Source organism: Heterodontus francisci, chromosome 20 (assembly GCF_036365525.1).
Source record: "Heterodontus francisci isolate sHetFra1 chromosome 20, sHetFra1.hap1, whole genome shotgun sequence".
NCBI classification, from domain to species: domain Eukaryota; kingdom Metazoa; phylum Chordata; class Chondrichthyes; order Heterodontiformes; family Heterodontidae; genus Heterodontus; species Heterodontus francisci.
Window position 1 is genome coordinate 50,084,495 of NC_090390.1, and position 13,050 is coordinate 50,097,544.

General features: G+C 41.2%; 1 protein-coding gene across 5 annotated transcripts in view; it reads right to left on the reverse strand.

The window, feature by feature from the left end:
* The window catches only part of ptprea (protein tyrosine phosphatase receptor type Ea), a 308,394-nt gene that overhangs the window by 162,106 nt on the left and 133,238 nt on the right, over window positions 1-13,050 (reverse strand). For all 5 annotated transcript variants that reach the window (XM_068052727.1, XM_068052728.1, XM_068052731.1 and 2 more), the window contains one exon: window positions 10,550-10,868. The gene's annotated coding sequence lies outside the window, so the exon portion shown is untranslated. The remainder of the gene's footprint in view (window positions 1-10,549; window positions 10,869-13,050) is intronic.

Genomic DNA, 13,050 nt, shown 5'->3' on the forward strand with positions numbered 1-13,050 from the left:
TTGTGTATGCCCGATTATACCTTTCTTTTCTCCGACACCAGGGGGTTATATAGATAGAGAACAGAATTAATTAAGTGCTGTTCATTAGCTTTTAATGCAGAAGTCTGCAAAATTAGTTCTGTTTCACATCAATGCTCTGATTTGCATTGATTATAATGGCACTAGACTAACATTTGTTGTAAAGTATCAAGGCAGATGCAAAGTCCCAATTTCACATAGTTAAAAACATACTGAGAAAGTGACACATTAGCCATACGGAGATTGCAACTGGCAGCACATCTGCCTTTCCAAAACGGCAAACATTTCACACTGAATGTTTATTTATTCCTACAGAAAGTGAATACTGAATGGATCTGAGAATAACAAACATCAGCACTGAATAATGCTGCAGATATGGCACTGAATTTTTGTCACTTATTTGTGCACAAGCGGGCCACACAGCTAAATAAGAGCTGGCATTCCTGCAATTACTGATGTTTCTGAGAAAGCAGACAAATAAAAGTGTTTTCAACATCAATGGAATTAATTAATAGATTATTCACTTGTGTTTAGTGCTGGTCTCGGGACTTCAATGAGGTAGAAATTTGTCTCAGCCAGTTTTCAGGCCTAGTCTTGGCATTGCATTGGCAGCACAGAACCAAAGTGAGGCAGCCCAGAATCAGCCTTAGGCCTAATTTTACAACTCTGAGTAAGCTGCCGGCAGCTGCTGTGTCTTCACAGGCAGCACACCCTTCGGGAGGATTGAACTTTGGGTCGCTTACCTTGCCAGAGAGTCTCAGGTAAGTCCCGAGAAGCAAGGGTAGACAAGAAGTGGGCCAATCATGGCCAGCTGAAGTGCTGTGGAGCCAAAAGGATATACGCATATCGATATGTATACACACTGGTAAAAAGGCAGAGAAAAATTCTGAACTTGACAAAAACTGTGAAAGTACCATTGACATTCAGAAATGTCATCATAAACATTGAAATTTTCAGAACTCTAAAGCATAATGTTGTTGATATATAGAAGAGCAGTCGGCCATTTTAGAGAGATGGGGTCTTGAGAAGAAAATTAGTCTTCATGAGAGGACACAGCCAATAAAAGTCTAAATGGAACAACACAGATCATTTTTATTAGTACACAAAATAATGTACACTAGTTTATATGTTGGTACATTTACAACATTTTTCTGTTAAGACATGGCATTCAGAGATGCAAACATTGTCAAAATGAGTGTTGTAATAGCTGCAATATTTGTACAGTTGTTTTGCACTTTGTAAATTCACAGGGCTTTTGAGCAAAAAGCTATTTGATCAAAATCTGCTTGCTAATATAAGTAGTAATGATACTGTTTGTGTTTTTTTGTTCTTCAAGCAGAGATCCACAGACTCTATGGGTCCATGAGATCAAACATCTGGGACCCAAGGCACCACCACAGCAATAGCAGTGTCTTGTGAATTTCATATTCCAAATTCTTTCAATGAATATAGTGTTTCGATTACATTTGGAAGACTGAAGCCATTCAGTTCCCACTCCAAACTCCATTCTCTAGCTACCAACTCCATCCCTCTCCTTGGCAACAATCTGAGACTAAACCAGTCTGTTCAGACTAAACCAGATGATGCAACCTTCCATGACAGCGCTTCTGATATGTCTTCCTTTTTCCTCAACCGAGGAATCCCACCCCCCCTCACTGTGGTTGACAGAGCCCTCAACTGTGTTCAGCCCATTTCCCGCACCTCTACCCTCACCCCTTCCCCTCCCTCCCAGAACCGCGAGAGGGTTTCCCTTGTCCTCACTTTCTACCCCAGCAGCCTCCAGATCCAAAGGATCATCCTCCGCCATTTCCCCCACCTCCAGCGTGATGCCACTACCAAATGCATCTTCCCCTCCCCTCCCCTCCCCTGTCAGCATTCCGAAGGGATCATTCCTTCCGTGATACCCTGGTTCACTCCTCCATTACCCCAACCACCTTGTCACCTTCCCATGGCACCTTTCCCTGCAATTGCACCTCATTTACTGATTAGGCATGCTACAGCCTGCCGGACTGAACGTTAAGTTCAATAATTTCAGAGCATTACGGGCCCCCATTTTTATTTTTATTTTTAGTTATTTTTTCCTTTTTCTTTTTCATTTTTTATGTGTTTATTTTATTTTAGTTTTTTTAGTTTGTTTCTACTGTGCCTACCCACTTTGTCTTTCACCACACCATGAACAAACCTTTTGCCTTTGCTCAACACCTCTTTTGTTATGTCTTTCCGCATCCCCGCTTTACTTGCTTAAAACCTATTACATTTCTAGCCTCTGCCAGTTCTGATGAAGGGTCACTGACCTAAAATGTTAACTCTGCTTCTCTCTCCATGATGCTGCCAGACCTGCTGAGTATTTCCAGCATTTCTTGTTTTTATTTCAGTCTGTTCACAATCTTGGTGTCATATTTGACCACGAAATGAACTTCTGAGCGCATATCTGCACCATCACTAAGACCGCCTATTTCCACCTCCGTAACATTGCCCAACTTTGTCCCTGTCTCAGCTGATCTGCTGTTGAAACCCTCTTTCATGCCTTCATTACCTCTAGACTATACTCTCAAATGCATTCTGGCTGGTCTCTCACATTCTATCTCTGTAAACTTGAAGTCATCCAAAACTCTACTGCCCGTGTCTGAACTTGCACCAAGTCCTGTTCACCTATCACCCTTGTTCTCACTGAACTAGATTGGCACCCAGTCAAGCAAATTCTAATCCTGGTTTTCAAATCCCTCCAAGGTCTCACCCTTCCCAATCTCTGAAATCTCCTCCGGCCCCTCCAAGTTTTCTACACTCGTCCAATTCTGGCCTCTTGAGCCTCCCCAATTTTAATCGCTCCACCATTGGTGGCTGTGTCCTCAGTTGCCTAGGCCCTAAGCTCTGGAATACACTCTCTACTCTTCTCAGCTGCACTTTCTTCCTTTAAGAAACTCCTTAAAACCTACCTCTTCGACCAAGCTTTTGGTCATCTGACCAAATATCTCCTTGTGTGATCTGGTGTCATATTTTGTTTTATAATGCTAGTAAAGCACCTTAGGATGTTTTATTATATTAAAGGCACTATATAAATATAAGTTGTCATTATATACTGTCATGCAGGCCCCCACCTGCCAAGAATGAGGCACATTAATTTTGCCACATGGACAGTGAATTTCAAATTGCTGCTGAAAAGAAGAGAAGGCTTGTTACAAGGGGTTGCCAGGCCCCTGTCTGGAAAGACATTTTTGCATATTAGCAGACAGTACATGGAACAAAGGAGCTATCCCCTGCTCCAATACAATCCACAGGCAGAAAGTTTGTCACGTGTCTAACCTGTGGCCAACTTGGGGAGTTTTAAATTGTAGAGACAGTGTTTGAACTGGCAGAAAGCTCTTTGCTCCTGGACTGAGAACATCTCTCTCCAGTCTGCTCCCATCTCTTTCTCACCAGCTTTGGAATCCATTGAAGACACATGAACCTCAAAAGAGAAAAGTCTCCTACAGTGAACAAGGTTTAAGAAGAATGCTGGGCCCCAACAAGAAGCAAGAATTATCTACAAGCAAGGACTCTACAGTGAGCTCAAAGACCCGTAACAACAAACTCTTCAGATATGGGCACAAACCTTTCCACTTTATTTTTCTTCTGCTCTTTTCTGTCTCTATTTGCATGTGTGTATCGCATAAACATGCTAGCGTGGGCGCATCATGTATCCATAGGCGTCAACCAAATTAGAGCTTAAGTTTTAATAAATTTCACTTTATTTCTTTAAATCTAAGAAAGCCTTTTTGTGCTCATTTCTTTGGCTTAGAATTGGAAAGCAGTGAACAAGGATTCACCAAGGGGGAGCTCAAAACACTGTGTGTTTAAAATTAAACCCTGTTACAGTAAGACCAGGTGAAGGCTGAGAGGGAACCCTAGACACCTTTCTCACCTGGTCGTAACAATACTTATAAAAATATGCCCTACACTGACAGGTAACATGGTCTTTGAGGAATAAAAACAAAAAATGCTGGAAATACTCAGCAGGTCTGGCAGCGTCTGTGGAGAGATAAGCAGAATTAACGTTTAAGGTCAGCGACCTCTCATCAGGTCTTTAAGAAGTTAGGATTGTGTCCCCAGGAGTGATAAGTGTTTGCTATGGACCCCTCAAGCATTTGGAAAGCTCAGATTCAGAGAAGTAGTTGAAACACCCGAGATCTAGGTTCAACTGGAACTCAGAGACAAATGTAATAAAAAATCCTGTGTCTTGGTGAATTGTGACCGACTCTGACTTTATTCATGACGGACCTTCAACAAAGCGTTAACAGTCCATTTAAGTAACTCTTCTGAGAAATTTTAGTGAACACATCTTAGCATGACAGGAAGACAGAAAATAAGTGAACATTAATTTTTTTTAAAAATCAAGCAGGCATTGTTATTTACTCAATTCTACTGTTTCTGTTCCAAGCAACACAGTGAAAAATCCATGGGATTTGGGTGTTCTTATACAGGAATCATAGAATATTAACCTGTAAATACAGCAATAAATTTGTAAGGCAAATGGTATGTCACCCTTTATTGCAAGGAGTTTAGAGTACAAGAGTAAGGAAGCTGCAATTATTCAACCACAGCTGAAGTATAGTATACAGTTTTGACTCCTTACCTAAAGAAAGATATACTTGCCTTTGAGGGTGTACAATAAAGGTTCAGTAGATTGATTCCTGGGTTACGAAGGCAGTTATATGAGGAGAGATTGAGTAGAATGGGTACATATTCTCACGACTTTAGGAAAATGGGAAGTGATTTCATTGACATGTGGAAAACTCTTAGAGGGCTTGACAAGGTAGATGCCAAGATACTGTTTTCCCTGGCTGGAGAGTCTAGAACTAGTGGTCATAGTCTCAGGTTAAGGGGTCGACCATTTAGAACTGAGATGAGGAGAAATTTCTTCACTCAAAGGATTGTAAATCTTTGGAATTCTCTACCTCAGAGGGCAAACACAGAGCTTACATTGTTAACAGAGGGATGGTACACAGTACCTCCCTTCTTGCCAGCACAGTTTTCCCTCCAGTAATCTCAAGCCCTCTTCCTTTAAGAATGCAGAGCTAGACCCCTGTGTATCCCCTCTCCCCCCTCCCTTCCAGAATGCAGAGTTAGACCCCTGTGTATCGCCCCTCCCTTCCAGAATGCAGAGTTAGACCCCTGTGTATCGCCCCTCCCTTCCAGAATGCAGAGCTAGACCCCTGTGTATCCCCCCCCCCTTTAAGAATGCAGAGTTAGACCCCTGTGCATCCCCCTGCCCTCCTCCCTTCTGTAATGCAGAGTGAGGACCCGCCGGCTTTTCAGATCGTGAACGGGACGGCATGTGATGGGCGCCCGTTCAACGAAAAATCCGGCAGTGTTGGTGGAGAGACGGCGGGCTGCATAATCAGCATAGGTAAGTAAGCATTACCATATGCTAACTGTGGTGCTGCCGCCGTGCGGCGGGAGGCTACACCGAGGTCCCGCCGCTGCCGGTAAAATGTGGCAGGTCGAGGCGGACCTCTCCCCGCAGCATTTTACCGGCCCCCGCACCGCGACCCGCGGTGTTGAGGGGCTGGTAAAATTCACCCTACTGCCTGCAATTATTCAGCTCATTAACAGAGCAACTTCACAGTATAAAATGACTGAACAAAGCAATAAAAGCAGGTTTTGTTGCCTCAGCTAAAACATGTACTATGAATTCAGTAGGTATAGTGTTTTATACAGTTTCCATTATAGATATGCTAACTAACTGGTTACCAAACTTTCCTGTGTGTGGGAACACACCTCCAGACACTTTATTCAAAAGAGACTGTTAACAGATAAGCCTGTGGTATGGGTAATGCTCTTGCTGCTTTATCTTTTCCGAAAGAGGTAACCCTCGTCAACAAATGATTACTTGTTCATCATCACTTACACAGTTTGAGAAATTATTGGTTACTATCATTGGCAATATCCCAATTGAGCCGAAAGAGTGAAACAACATGTGACTGATGAATTGACACCATCAACTCATTTTTAGTTGTGATAAATGAACAGTTGTGTTTATATGGTCATGGTGTAGTTCCTCCAGGATCAAATGGGCTATACACAGAACACTGATCTAACAAATTACAAAAGCATTGGCAAAAATCTATATTTCATGTTATGACCTTTCGAATCCCCACAAAACACTTCTCAATCCCCTAGGGACCAGCGGACTCCAGTTTGAAAACCATTGTGACAATTGCTTTCTACTCAAAGAATCACTTAAAAAATAATTAATGCTTCTGGTTAGAACACATTGCTCCACTTTAAATTCTACAGAAGATCAAAAAAGTATTAAATTCTAAATCTCAAAAGAAAGCACTTTATATAAGCCATATCCATAATATTTCCCTTAAGGAGTATTCCATACCTTGAATGTTCAATGATTGTATGTGCCACCATATTACAGCGGCTTCAGCTTTTAAATTTACCTCCCAACTTCCAGATGGTGCACTGCTCCCTGATGTGCAGAATTGTGGAATTTCAGGGATATTTTTTGATTGATGACATTCATGTATGAACGCTTAACACGCTCATATTAAATACTTCTCTATGTGTTTTTTAGCAGGGGCAATCCTGTTGATTTTAAAGGAGTAAATGCCTGTCTCAAGATATTCCAGGGAAATGCAATGCAAGCATGTTAAGCATTTATAAAGGAACTCTGCCAATCAGAAAATATACCTCTTAAAGTTCACTGAAGAGAAAAAAATACCTTTCTCTTAGATTTTATTGGTATTGATGGACGATTGATTTTTTAATAAATCTCAACTTTCTAGGTTTGGAACACTATAAGTTACTGCCAATTTTTTTTCAGAATTTTGGTACAAATGCATAAAAGCAAAACATTCTTGCTCACAGTTGATAAAATCTAACATTAATATAGTACAGAAACTATGGTCCAGCCACTCTGATCAGTTCTTTATTTCTAGAACTGAAGACGTGATTTTTCGAGTGGTGGGGAGCCTCGTTCATTGCTAATGTACACTAGGGTATTGTCTGAAATGAATTCGCCTTGGGTTTTGCTGAAATGTTCTAATATCATGGTGCTGGGTAATGTCCCCCAGTGCCAGCTACATAGGAATTCGACAATACCGTTTGCATCCTTTACAGGGAACTATCTTTGCACATGATTTTCCTTAAATTGCAGAAGAATCAGCATCTTTATAGTTCCTTGATTTACAGTACAATGGAGAAAATAATCTCCAGTTTGTGTCATATGAAATTATGCCATGGAATTCCAGCGTAGGAATACTTCATGAGTTTGCCTGGAATTCAGGTCTCGTATTTTTAGCAGAAGCATTAACCAATATCTTAGTGAACCCTTTGTCTTGCGACCTGTCTCTTCATCTTCAAAGCCTCCTCAAACCCTATATTTTTAATCATGCATTCAGTCACTTCTAATTCTTGCATTACTATCCTCTATCCTTTTTCACTCTGTCAAACATTTTGGGACATTTGCTAAATTTAAATTTAAAGTGTCCAGACTGGCCAAGAGGGTGTGGGAAAATGGCACACTGACACGGAACACAAAAGTCTGAGTGTTTCAAGCCTGTGTCCTTGGTACTTTGCTCTAAGGCAGCGAGGCCTGGACAACGTATGTCAGCCAAGAGTGCCGTCTCAACTCATTCCATCTTCGCTGCCTCCGGAGAGTCTTTGGCATCAGGTGGCAGGACCGTATCTCTAATGCAGAAGTCCTCGAGGCAGCCAACATCCCCAGCATATACACCCTACTGAGCCAGCGGTGCTTGAGATGGCTTGGCCATGTGAGCCGCATGGAAGATGGCAGGATCCCCAAGGACGCATTGTACAGCAAGCTCGTCACTGGTATCAGACCCACCGGCCGTCCATGTCTCCGCTTTAAAGACGTCTGCAAATGCGACATGAGGTCCTGTGACATTGACCACAAGTCGTGGGAGTCAGTTGCCAGTGATCGCCAGAGCTGGCGGACAGCCATAAATGCGGAGCTAAAGAGTGGTGAGTCGAAGAGACTTAGCAGTTGGCAGGAAAAAAGACAGAAGTGCAAGGAGAGAGCCAACTGTGTAACAGCCCCAACAACCAATTTTATCTGCAGCACCCGTGGAAGAGTCTGTCACTCTAGAATTGGCCTTTATAGCCACTCCAGGCACTGCTCCACAAACCACTGACCACCTCCAGGCGCTTACCCATTGTCTCTCAAGACAAGGAGGGCAAAGAAAAATGCCATCTGAAATGCATATAAACCACAACAGAATTTCAAGGCCAATCTCCTGTATTTGCCCCCACATTTCTGTCTGTTGGTTGTACAAGTGAAAAAGCTGTTTGTGCTGGAGCGAAGGAATGTTTTCCTGATTAGTGATGCAAACAGACAACAGAACAAATGAACAGCAATCCCTGTTGCCCTGAAAGATACCGCAGAACCTGTGTTAGAGCTACAAAGAGGGTAGGAGTTGGGGAATTTCTCCACATACTGAATGGAACAGTCATAACAAAGATGAGACCAGTAGTGAACTGGACTTGCTGCTGCACAATTTTTTTTTAACTTTATGCATTTAAACAATTTTACTTGTTTGCACTAATGAAGAAGTCATGTCTTTGGCACAACAGTTAAGAACAGTTAAGGGGGTGGGGTAAGGGTGGTGGGTGCATGGGTTTTTTTAAAACTTAGAGGCAGAACAGAGAAAAGCCATGAGGCTGATCCCTGGCATCAACAGATTGAATTACGAGGAAAAACTGGAGAAACTGGGATTCTTCAGTCTTGAAAAAAAGAAAAAAGAAAGACTTGTATTTATATTGTGCTTTTCATGAACACCAGCTGTCACAAAGAGCTTTAAAGCCAATGAAATATTTCTGAAGGGTAGTGACTGCTGTAACGTAGGAAATACGGCAGCCAATTTGTGCACAGCAAACTCCCACAAAAAGCAATGTGATGAAGACCAGATAATCTGTTTTTGTGATGCTGATTAAGGGATAAACAAACATTGGCCAGGTCACTGGGGATAACTCCCCTACTTTTCTTCTTGAGCAGGCAAATGAGGCCACAGTTTACTGTCCCATTCAAAAGACAGCACCTCTGATAGTGCTGTAATCCCTCAATACTACAGGGTCAGCCTTAATTTTTGTGCTTAAATCTTGGAGTGGGGCTTGAACCCAGAGGCAAGAGTACGACCAACTGAGCCATGACTCACACTCAAAAATGAAGCACATCAAGCAATATAGACAAGGCAAGTTTAAGCAATGCTTCCAGGTAAGTAATGATATAACAAAGCTGCAGAGGCCAAAAACAGTGAACGGATAATTTTGGATAGACTTGGAATGGCCTTCCAGATAAGGTAGTGCAGGCAAAAAGCTTAAATTCAAAATATAGTTAGATGATGTGATGGTGGGAAAACTATGATGCATCTTACTCAATGGCTAAGCTAAGAACAGCCTCCTTTAACAGTATTTATCTGAAGATCTTGTGAACTATAAATAGCAATGGAACAAAAATGCACATTAAGAAATGTTGTATTCTTCCAATATCAGTTCACCATTGGATCTGCAAATCACTAAAATAATTGCTTTACTACAGAGAAATTGCATTTTACATTGAGCTTGGTCCAAAAACGAAAAAGCTCGCCCCGAGTGCCAATGAAGGATGCATGCACAGAACAATAGATTATTACTGATCATTTTTGACTCCAAAACTAACAAAATTAGGATATTTGGTAATCTTCAATCAAAACAGTAACGCAGTCAGGGATAAAATTCAACACTGGGAGCCGTGCAAAATGGATGATAACAAATGGCAGCTCCTCTTACACCCCACCTGACTTTCAGTTCTATTGGGTCAATTCAACAGAAAATCAGGTAGTGAGAACAATGGTCTGCCAATTCACTTGTTGCCCAAATTTCACCCCTGCTGAACCTTGGTACCTTATCAGCAATGCATTGTGAAGAAAGGAGAGAATGAAAGGATTTGTACATTAAATATTAATAAATAATTAAAATTCGACCTCAGGAGCATGATTAGTCATTCACATTGATTAAACAACTAAATAACACACTCTATTGCCGCACCTGTGTTTAGTAGTGCAGGTCCCTTCAAACATCTACCAGTATTTTAAATTCAAGGCAGAGATATGAATAAAAGAACCTTGACTTCTAAATTTACATGAGCCAAGTCAGCAGGATGAATGAACATATTATCTTCACTTGAATTCACCATTCAGCCAGTTATCTCATAAAAGTAACAGATTCTGTCTTCCCATTTTCACATGAATAAGGGATGATTTACATTATGCTGCACATTCCATTAAACCATTAAAATACACATTGTGTAATGCCTTCAGTTTTCTAAAATTCACAAGGTAGCTCTAAAAAATACAATTCTGTAAGAACCTCTTCTGTTGGATTGTACAGTTTTGCATATGCCAAACAGAGCATGATTCTCAATGCTGTGATACTGTGATATTTCCAATGTATTATCACATTTCCATCAAAAACATGTGCTGCAATTAAACGATCATTAAGCATCTCTAAGTAGAAAATATCTGAGGCCTTAATAAAAAATACTTACAAGTAGCTGTGGGTTGCAGATCATGAGACTTAAACAAAGGCTTCTTTTAAATTCATAGTTAGGAAATCTTCTTTTCAGATCTTTTTCCTCACTACAAAGGCACGTTTTGCATTCTCAGCAATCCTTTGTGAGAGAGGATGGAAGTTCGGCTAAAGCAGGTATCTCTTTTTGCATCTTCATTATGGAGGTTGTAGCATCAGCAGCACATCCCACTGTCAGGCCAAGTTCAATACTGAAAAAGCCAGTGTTTTGTTTATTACTCCAAAGCAGTTAATGACTCTGGAATTAGTGGAACTGTCTAATTGATCTTGAATTCCACCTGAAAGATAAAAATCAGTCAGAATTAATTTGATTAGAATGAAAATAAATCCAATCAATTAGATCAATGCTAGCCACAAATGCTTGTTTTCTGGACTCTGCACTGTGAATTTACCCATGTAGTCAAAGCCACCTGGTGTAACATAGATTCTCACCCTAAGTGGCCTTTTAACAGCCTTTGGCTGGTGGAATGTACCAGCTGGCTGCCTGATGGTGCCAGTAGGAAGGCCCACTCCATTTTGAGGGTCTCATTCACACAGGGCAGTGTGCTGCAGGCCCTAAGTGAGCACCCCACGGTTGCTACAATATCAAATGGTCTGCCCCTCCTCCAGCCTGTAAGAAGCTGGGTTTATAATCTGAAGAGGGGTAAGAAGCTGGAGTGGCAATGGCCCAAGGTGGTTACGTAGAGCCCGGGGGTGAGGGAGGACTCCTCTTCAGCCAGCTGCCAGCTGATACTGAGCAGTGCGTGCACTCTATCCAGTGCATTTCTAAAATAGCATTTGGGTTCTACTGATGTTGTAGAACCCAGATGAGTCTAAGATTATTACGCTACCATTGGGTTCAGGTAGCTGTCAGGGCCATATAACTTAGGGACCCTGGGAGAATGGTGCCGACAGCACCTTCAATTGAAACAGAGTGGTAAGTCGCTAGCAGTGATATACGTCGCCATATACTACCATCATGCTTCCTTCCAACAGGCAGGATGCTTGCAAATTCAACCCATAGACTCATACAGAGAAGCCAATGTTAGTAAATCTATGCAACTAGACTACCAGGAGAAAAAGCAGTAAACCTCAAACAGCTGAAAACAAACATGGGAATGGCAGAAATATAACCAGTTTGAGACCGAAATATTCCCAACAGTTTCCATGGTGATGTTGCAGTACAGTGACTGTTATTTTGGTCCTCTCTGCAGTGGTAATGAGATTTCAGAGAAGTGTTGTTTAAAACCATCATTCACTTCATCAACCACTGTTCTTTGTTCATGCTGCAAAACCACAGTTTTTCCCCACTTAACTTATGTACAGCAGGGGAGCATACTACATATAGTCAGATTGCAAGACTCAAAGTGATCAATCATTTCGTCAACTTCTAATCTTCGGACTGTTAAGGACCACATTTAAATAACATTTCACAAATACCAATACCTATTTTTAAAAAAACACAGGAGGAAGCAGTGTAGCAGATGAAAGAAAAGCAGATCAACAATCAATGATGCAAAAGTATTTGTCTGTCATTAAAAATAGGTGAATCAATATTACTCCCTCCTTCCTCTAAAAATAACACAAGCACATTCTCATAATGATTTACTACTGTTTGCTGCATGAGAATTTGTTTCAAAACGAGTGCTCCAAGACAATACTGAAAGTTTTCGAAAAACACAAACGTTGTATAATGAGATGAAATTTAAGTTTGGTAGGGGTTCAAAATGGGCAGTAGCAGGTTGGCTGCCTGTTATACAACCCACCCGACTCTCCTTTTCATTGATGTCAATAGAACCCCCAATATTTTAAAAACAAATTTCAAAAGCATTACAAAATAGCTTCCCAATTGAGGTTGCAACCTTTTAACTGGTTTAAATTCGCCATCAATCCCTTGCCTTTCAGCACCCCCTACACCTAATGCAGCAATTGTTTTTGTTCTAATTTTCTCCCCTTTTCACTTGGAAGTAGTGACTCATACTCGAGAACAATGTTCTGGGTGTTGGCAGTCCTGTGACTATTCACCTAAGTGTACATTCTTCATATGTAAGCATTCGAGCATGGTGGGCGTCCATCACAGCTTACCCTGAATCAGTCTTCAACCAACATCCACACACCTTAACTTTCCAGTAGTTGGATCACAATCAGGAGCTGAAACAATTCAACCAGCTTTTTCAAAAAAATTTTATGATCAAGACAAGATGCAAAAAATCAGTGTAAGGGAATGATTCTACTTTTTGTAACAAGTGTCCACATCCGGCACTCTCAGGTCAGGTACAACAGGAGTGGATACAGAGAAATAAACTTGTAAAATTTTGAAAGGATGAAAGATCTTGCCTTTATATGACACCTTTCACAACCTCAGGATGTCCCACACTGCTATGCAGCTAATTAGGCACTTCGGAAATGTGGCAGCCCAACTTGTTCACAGCAAGGTCCCATAAACAGCAATGTAATAATGATCAGATAATCTATTTTAGT